Source organism: Acanthisitta chloris, unplaced genomic scaffold (assembly GCF_000695815.1).
Source record: "Acanthisitta chloris isolate BGI_N310 unplaced genomic scaffold, ASM69581v1 scaffold23312, whole genome shotgun sequence".
Taxonomy (NCBI): Eukaryota; Metazoa; Chordata; class Aves; order Passeriformes; family Acanthisittidae; genus Acanthisitta; species Acanthisitta chloris.
Window position 1 is genome coordinate 58,903 of NW_008660238.1, and position 9,471 is coordinate 68,373.

Sequence of the window (9,471 nt, forward strand, 5' to 3'; positions counted from 1 at the left end):
TGTCAGTCTGAAAGTGAAGGATCTCAGGATTTCTCTGACCTCTTCAGACAATTTTAGCTTCTTTCATTACAGTAGAAATTGTCTGGGCACTGGCTGTTGTTTTAATTCTATTTAGTTTCACTTTAGTTTCTAGGGATAGAAACTAGTTATTCAGTGTGGGTCTGGGACTGTAGATTAAGCTGTGATTTGAATTGAGGGCAGGCAGGTAGGTGTCCTCCTACAGCAGCAATCCCAGTCCGTAAAGACAAACCACGGAATCTAAGTGATGGAGTGTGCAACCACACGAGTCAGGGGCAACCAGCTTTCAGGGAAACAAAGCACAAAAAACTAAGTAATGGGAACCAGGGAGCATGACTTGTGCTAAATAAATGAGAGAGAAAGCAGACCAAGCCTGAGGAGGAAGAGAGTTCACCATAAATGTCATATCCTTCCAGTGAAAACTGCAGTCTGGGGCAGCCCAGCTGTCCATCCCCATTCTTCCTTAGGAGACTTCTTCAGGTTACCCTTCAGACCCAAAGACTCTCTGAAGGGGTGGTATAGCACCAAATGAAAGTAGTAGGTACCAGGATTTTCCCCTCCCTATGTAACTATAGTATGACTGAAGAAGGACCTTAGGCTGATTGGAAACATGGACAAAGAAAATACATAAGCAAACATACACCATCAAGTGTGGGCAGAGGGACCCTGCTCTGGACACTGTGCACCACAGGGGATGAGCCTGCAACCTCTGGGCCCTCCAACACAGCCCCAGGTGTGACCCTCAGCATTCACTAAAGGACTCAGTGGCTCATGCCAGACAGTTTGGTGTTGGGGATGGAGTCTGGGCTCTCTGGTTCCAGTTCCTGCTCTGCTCTAAGGACAGTTTCATGTCAGGATAGATGTCCTTCCCCTTAAACACTGGTTCTGCTGCAGAGAAAGGGAGAACAAGGTCTGGTGTGGATGCTGGTGACAGCGCAAGGCACACTCAGAAGCCTGATCTAATGCCATACCTCTAACCTTTGTTTGCTCACTGCCAACCATTAGCCAGGAGATTGGCTTATCCCTCCAAACCACAGATAGCACTGGTCAAAGGGTCAGATCCCATCTTCCCCAGGAGAAACATGAAAGCAGCTCCAGCATTTCACACCCACCACACCTTCACCAGGGCTATTCACAAACAGGTGCTCAAGCTGTGCACAGGGTCAAGGTCCTCACATGTGGAGAAATCTGAATATGACTAATGCCTGGGGAATTGTTCTTCAAGGCAGAATTCTTAACTCTGCAAAGCTTTATATGCAAAACACTATACAAAGAGAACATGGGCTGTGTCCTAAACTAACAGGAAAAGGCCACAGAACATTTCCCATTTCCTTCAGGGAGTTTCCATGTTGGAATTTTATTCTCCTTGGCTATTCATTCTTTAGGACTACGTGCTGCTTGTTACAGTAGGTTTGTATTCCTTGAAATAAGGTGGTGATGGGGGAAAAAGGAAAAGACAGTGAGAGCTAGGAGCCTGTATCTGTCCTGGAAGATAGATGCCAAAGTGGTTCAGATGAAAAGTGGAAAGTCTCTTCAGGAGCTCCCAAGACCTCAGGAACTGGTGACACTGGAGCAGGGCCTGGTAACAGGTATTAACAGCATCCTTTGTTGTCCACAATATTGCCCATGATCTCCATCCCAGAGGCTTTCTGGAAGGAGGCAGCAGGAACATTTCACTTTTGGGAAGACCCAGCCAGTCTTGATGCTGCAAGGGAGACAGGCCAACCATGACTCCAGCTCTGGATGTACAGTAAGATTCTCTTTCCCCTGATAAGGCTCCCAGCTGCCTCATAGCAGATCATCCTTGCAATAACCCACCTCTCCTCTCCTGGGCTGGCAGCTCAGCCACTGCTCCGATTCAATCTCCCTTTACCTCAGCCCAGGAGCACTAGACTCAAGAGTCCTAAAGCATCACCACAGCAGCAGAGCTCCCACGCTCACCAGAACTGGATTCCTCTCTCTAGGAGTACAGAGGCAGCAAGGCCTGTGAGCCAGGACTAGTGATGCACCTACTGCAGATGAGACCAGCTTGTGCAGCTGGTCTGTGATGTGGGAGACCAGATTCCCTGACATCAATATGGAGAAACCCCAACGGCTTTTCCAGTGACACAGCACTGGGTAGTATGGCCCAGAGCAGTCCAGAACCAACCCACCAATCTCCTCTCTCTTGGCCAAGGTGACCAGCGCCAGCCTCAGGAGATGGTTCCTAAGAGCCAAAGGTGGTTATGGAGATGCCCTCAGACTATGCTTCACATGGAGCTCTTGAGCTGTTACTATAATAAGGGAGAGAATTAAATGACAAGGGATTGAGACAATCTGTTTGGCACTACACAACTCGGAATTTTCTCACATTAAAGAAAAAGGCAGGAAATGAGGAGCAGATGTCTGGAGCTATCTGCAGCCAGTGTCTCCACAGTGGGCGGAACAACTCCTGTTTGGGAAATATCGACCAGTACAGGTTTTGTGTTTTAAGGAAACTGTTTTACTCAGAAAGTGTATTCAAAAATAGCAGATAACATCACACTGGCTTTCACTTCTCTGAATACAATGGCTTCCTGCTTCGCTATGAATAAGAAGAAATGTGTGCTCCAGCACAGTGCAAAATGCCAGTACTCCATATTTTCCATACTGAGGCAGCCCACAGCTACCACTCAGCATCCCACGGCAGCTACACTGCCGGATGCAGCTCTTACCCTGGCAGCCTCACACCTGAGCTGAAAATTGGTGGCTGATCCCAGTGGGACGTTGCAGGAAAAGGTGCATACCTGCAGTGGGAAGCAGTGCCTCTCCTTGGCAGCTGGAGCAGCCAGGACTGAGGACAACTCACTCATTCTGTGCCTGACCCAGGGAGGCTGCCAAGGGCTGCACAGGCTGCTGCAATAAACAAGATTGAAGTTAGTTGAAAATGTTGTGTGGAAAGAAATAAACACAGAGCTGTCCAGCCTGCAATATAGTTAAGCTCTTTGGAAACAGAAGAGTCATTTGCCTCCCACAGAGCAACTTAGCCACTGGGAGCAAGCTCTTCCCTAGGGCAGGGGATGAGCAGGAAATGGGGAAGGCTCTTGTGGGGAGATGTGCCTGGATGGCACAGGTGAAAGCTGGGCAGCTTTTTAGCTGATGGGAGGGAGCATGATGATCTGCCAGAATGGGCTTGACTGAACACATTGAGTGCTTGGGTCCTGCCAAGTTCCTACAAAGCTGGAGAGAGTCCTGACGTCACAATCCTTCCACATAGCCGCAGGCCCTGAAGGGAACAGTTCCATGAAATTGGCATGATGAAAGACAGACAGATGATCCTGAGTCCAGCTCTGGTCCCCCAGGCATAAGAGGGACATGGAGCTGCTGGACCAAGTCCGGAGACCACAAAGATGCTCAGGGGCTGGAACACCTCTGCTATGGAGACAGGATGAGAGAGCTGGGATTGTTCAGCCTGGAGAAGAGAAGGCTTCTAGAAGACCTTAGAGCCTCTCATAGTACTTAAACAGGCTACAAGAGAGCTGGAGAAGGAATTTGGACAAAGGCAAGGAGAGAAGGACAAGGGGAAATGGCTTCAAACTGGCAGAAGGCAGGTTTAGATTAGATATTGGGAAGAAATTCTTCCTTGTGAGGCTGATGAGGCACTGGCACAGGTTGTCCTGAGAAGCTGTGGCTGCCCCATCTGTAGAAGTGTTCAAAGCAAAGTTGGACAGATCTTGAAGAAATCTGGTCTAGTGGAAGGTGTCCCTGCCTATGGCAGGGAGTTGGAACTAGATAGTCTCTAAAGGTCCCTTTGAACCCCAAACTGTTCTGTGATTCTGTGATCTGTGGAAGTGCGGTCTCTTACCACTGCTCTGCAGGGAATAAAGTAGAGAGCAGCAGCAAGGCTGGTCAGGAGATCATGACAGAAACCTCCATGCACCACAGGAGATGACAGCTGCTGCCAGAGCTGCTGCCAGGCTCTCCACTGGCACAGGGTGCTCTCCCCTCCTTCACATCCTGGGAAAGTGTCATGCCAGGGCCCCTGTGGGTACTCACAGAAGGTGAGGAGTAGTAAGGTGCCATGGCTCTGCTATTTCACTTCTGCCAGAGTCAGAGGCCAGACTAGTGCCTGCTGCCATGGCTGTGGGAGAGGATGAGGCATGTATGTGCCTCTTTGCAGCAGGCCCCGTTACTCCCCCTATCCCTCCCTCCCTTGGCAGCAGGAGCAGCAAGTGCCTGTGCCAGTATCCTCCTGTCCTGGTGTGCTGGTTTGAGCTGAAGAAGGGTTAACTTTCTTCATAGAGGCTAGTATGGAGCTATGTTTGGGTTTTGTGCAGAACACAGAGCTGATAATGCAGAGATGTTTTTGTTATTGCTGAGCAGAGCTTACACAGAGTCAAGGCCTTTGCTGCTTTCCGTACTGCCACACTGGCAAGGAAGTTGGGGATGCATGGGAGACTGGGAGGAGACACAGCTGGGACAGGTGACCCAACCTGACCAAAGGGATATTCCACACCATATGATATCATGCTCAGTATATAAGGTGGGAGGAAGAAGGAGGAAGGGGGAACATCTGGAGTGATGGCGTTTGTCTTCCCAAAGCACCGTTATGCGGGCCCTGCTCTCCTGGACATGGATGAACACCTCCTGTCTTTGGGAAGCAGTGAATTAATTCCTTGTTTTGCTATGCTTGTGTGTGCAGCTTTTGCTTTCTCTATTAAACTGTCTTTATCCCAACCCATGAGTTTTTGTAGCTTTTACCCTTCTGATTCGCTCCCCCATCCCGTTGGTGGGGGAGTGAGAGCGTCTGCGTGGTTCTTGGCTGGTGGCTGGGGTTAAGCCACAACACCTGGAGATGTCCTTCTCCTGGCAGGAATAGCCAGGTCCTGGCCCCAGCCCTTTGCTTCGCATGCTGTGAGTTCCCATCTGCCACAGAGTCAGCCCTCTGGCCCCATCCCACGGCATGCGTGGGCCAGCACAACTTTCACATCTCCACGTCCCCTCTTCCCACTTCACCATCCGACGTGTCTGCACCCGCATGCTGACAGCCTCTAAGAAAGGAGCTTACTAGAAGCAGCTCTGTTTATTGCCTTCTCGGAAGGGCTCACCTCTTCCCATCTCCTCTGGGCAGGAGAAGCCTGTGTGCCTTCCAACAGAGGCTGTGGCAACAGTTTGGCATGAGCTTATCATTAAGCCGTGGTAGTGGGTGAAGGAGAGATCCAGAAAACCTCTCTCCATTGGTGCCATGGGGCTGATCCCCAGTTGTGTCTCTGTGAGAGCTGGTCGCCCTGTGGGCCAGTCCCAAAAGGCAAGGGGAGCTGCCATGTGCACTGATATGACCTGATAGACACGTGCCTGTGCTGGGGCCATTACCACCCTCTGGTGTGAGCTGAGCTTTCCCATCCCAGCAAATTTCCTATAGAATGTGACATCACAGCCCTCCAGACCACAGCTGTCACCCCACCCATTCTGACAGCTCTCTCTGCCGAGCCTTGGCCATGGGCACACGCAGAGCTCCCACCAGTGCCTACCAGTGCCCCACATGTGAGCAGCAGCAGCAAACAGCCCCAGGAGCCCACATGGCTTCCTGTGTGCCGAAACAAAAAACATCTGTGCAAAGAGCTGATATGCCCATGTCCCTTCTCACTGACCTGCACCACAGCCCTGAGTCCTCCTCACGGGCATCCTCTCTCTCCATCCCCAGCCCTCACTTCCAGAGAACCACAGGTTCACCTGCTCCAGGCCAGCGGGGTGAAATTTAGGGCCCAGCCCCACTGCAGGCAGCAGGACCCCCGAGATGGGAGAGAAGGGAAGAGGGAGCTCTGTCAAGTGCTGGAGCAAAGGTTCTCTCCAGCAGCAGTGCAGCTGCCCCCTGAGAGCCCTGCAGCCACCACCCACAGGCATCCGCCGAGAGGAAAGATCCCCCATCAGCAAAGGCTGCGCTGCTTCCCCTGGGCACTCACCGGATGGCTGCGAAGGAACAAACCCACCCAAAATGCCCCTCACTGGCCCTGTCTGCCCAAAGGTGACAGGGGCCACACGTCCTTTCCAGCTCCTTGAAAGGGAGGTGAGCAGTAGAGGAGCTCACACCTCGCTCTGACCCCGGGGAAGGCTCCTGCGCAATTTTCTGAGCTAGACGGGGCTCTGCCTGATGCTGCAGCAATGCCATCACGTGGCAGTTCTTGCTGCCTCGTCTGATGCATCTAAGCTAAAAAATGCTGCTTCCATCCTGGAATTAATGAGCAAACCCCTCTGTCCTGCGAAAGGGTTTCCACATCATGAGGAGGTCCCTGAGCTACGTGCTGGTATCTTGGAGCTGGTGTGGGAGGACCAGGGCTCCCAAATGCTGACCACTGTAATGAGTAAGATCCTGTTTGTTAATCAAATCTCGCTTGCTTGCTTAAATACGCCAACATTTATTAGAATTAGAAACACGAATTAATAGACGTAACAAAGAGAAAAGGAGGGACTGTGTTAAATGTCTGTTTGGCACCGAGGGGAGATGTTGTTTGTGTTTAGATAGCCAGAAGCAAGACTGTGGGTGTAGGCACTGTAAAACCATTGACTCTGTGTACAGTGGATATTGTAGGGTTGCAAGATAAAGGACGGACTAACGACAGAATGTGCGGCTGCACGAAAAAAAGATATGTGTATCTAGACCCCCAGAAGAAGACTATATGACTGTGCCCCACGACCACCAGAAAAGGACAGACAACTCCCTGGCAACAAGAAGTGCATGCAGAGCAAAACTTATATTGGGGAATAAAACTGGGGGGGGATTTCTCAGAAATGGGACAAAGGGTGTATAAAAGGGGGAGCTAAAAATCAGCAAGGTGTGCGCCATTGGCAGAATAGACACTCCCCGGCCGCCCAGCGCTGTTTTGCTTGCTGTCGCTTGCTCAATAAATAAATTTTCCTAAATTGGACTGGCTCCTGCCAATTTATTGGGCCACAATTTATAACAACCACCCTGCAGGTCCTGCACACCTCCAGCGGCTGGGCTTCTCCCAAAGGGCAGGAGAGGGACCTCCAGGACAAGTCCAGCCCGGGGAGGTACCAGGCTCCTGTGCATCCTGTGCAGGAGCTGGACTCCCACCTGGAGGGGCCACGTGGAGATAGATGATTTCAGCGCTGCTCTATCACTTCCTGCTCACTGAGATGCAGCCTGTGGAGACAGATAAACATCTCTGCTCTGGGGGACTTGTGCTGCAGGACAATGGGCTGACTGAAAATTCAAATAATAGCTTTTTCTGCTGGATGTTTATGTCACTCTGCATGGCTTTTTCCTTTTCCACACCCACACTTCCCACTCACTTCAGCCTCATCAGGCTGCTCTCCCACCTTGCTTTTGTAGTGATAGCTCATGCCAAGAACAACTCCTCCGAGCCTTTCCCATGGGCTGGCGGGAAGCTGCAGGCAGGCTCCATACAGATCTTTCTCCAAATTGCCAGCTAACGTATTTCAAGGAAAAGCCATTTCCGGGAAAGGGTTAAACTAAACCCCTGTGAGGCTTATGACCCTTGGCCTTGGGTCACCTGATTGGGCTCAGCAGGGGCTAAGGCGGTTCCAGCAGCTGCAGCTTGAGGTGGGATGTGTGACCAAGATCATGCACCATCCCATGTGGCAGATGTCCTGGCCCCTCCTCAGTCCCCTAGCAGTTCTCACTTCTCCAGAGTAGGTATTACCACTTTTCTCATAAAAACAAAGATTAAATACGCCAAGGAGAAGCAGTAGGACCTGCTGAGATGATTTGTGGTTTTCTGTAGAGAAATGCAAGCACTGACTTCTCTGCAACTGGCCCACATAGCGAAGGGTCTTCCTCCCTCATACCCTCAGAGGGACATCTGGTCCCTTTTTCAGTTATATACATAAGCAGGTGCACACTGTGAAGGTCATGGCAATCCAGCTCTGATGCTGGCTCACAGTGCCCACACCAAAGCAGGAGCTCAGGAGCAGAGACACCAGCAGGCTTTTAGCCAGTGTTGAGCTCTGAGCTCTCTCCTGTCTTGAGGTCTGGATCAAATCCTCCTGTTCTGCCTGGCCAGGCTGTAACAGCTGAGGAGAGGATGTGCTGAGCCGCCCTGGCCCTGGCCACTCACTGCCCTGGCCCTGCCCAGATATATGCTCAGCTCCACCTACATACAGACCTGTCTCCGCCCATAGACTTGGATCATATATAGGCTTGGCCATTCAGAGGGACCCTGAAAAGCTTGACAGGTGGATCAGTGGAAATCTCATGATGTTCAACCAAATGAAAGGCAAGGTCATGGCAATCCCAGGCACACCTACAGGTTGGGTGGGGAAATAAATGAGACCAGCAATGAGGAGAGAGACTTGGACATAGTGGTTGACAAGAAACTCAGCATGACCCAGCAGTGTGCGCTAGCAGCCCAGAAAGCCAATTGAATCCTGGGCTGCATCCAAAGAAGTGTGGCCAGCAGGTCAAAAGAGGTGATTCTCCCTCTCTACTCTGCTCTAGTGAGATCCCACCTGGAATACTGCATGCAGTTCTGGTGCCCTCAACCTAAGAAGGACATGGAACTGTTGGAGCAAGTCCAGAGGAGGCCACGAAGTTGATAAGTGGACTGGAACATCTCCCCTGTGAAGACAGGCTGAGGAAGTTGGGGCTGTTCAGCCTGGAGAAGAGAAGGTTGTGTGGAGACCTCATAACAGCCTTCCAGTATTTGACGGAGCTACAGTGAAGCTGGAGAGGGACTCTTTGTTAGGAACTGCAGTGATAGGACAAGGGGTAATGGATTCAAACTGAAGGAGGGGAAGTTTAGGTTTAATGTGAGAAAAACGTTTTTTCCTGTGAGGGTGGTGAGACACTGGCACAGGTTGCCCAGGGAGGTTGTGGATGCCCCAACCCTGGCAGTGTCCAAAGATGTCCCTGCCCATGACAGGAGGTTGGGACTAGATGATCTATAAGGTCCATTCCAAACCCTAAAATTCTATGATTCTATAGATGTGCGCATATATAGATCTGGCTCCGCCCCCACACCACTCAGGCTCCGCCCACCTCCTTTGTGACATTCCCTTGGCTGTGACATCCCATTCCTTGGCTGCTGGGCAACTGCCAACACTGCAGTCAGTCAGTTCATCGCCTGACTCCTGACCTTCTAGGTTTTCTGCATCCTCCTAGCAGTTTGTGGTGATTCAGGCAGCTAGACAGGGTGCTACACCAAGTGAATCCTCAAAGAGAAGAGGGAATTACCTATCCTAAAGTAATTAGGGAATTAGCTGTCCTCAGCTTCCTCACAAGTCTTATGTGGACTGGCTAGGGGAGCTGGGGTTGTTTAGATGTTACACTCCAACCTGTGAGAGGTGCCTCTGCCCAAATTAAGGTGCATAGAATACCATATGCCAAAAGTCAATGATATGTTAATAATAATAAGGGCTTTATTTGATTATAATGATAAATGTGGGTCTGCCATGAAAGGAATTCTGGATTTGAAAAGTTCCATTGCTGGTCTTTCCAGGTGAACTGTGACGTGG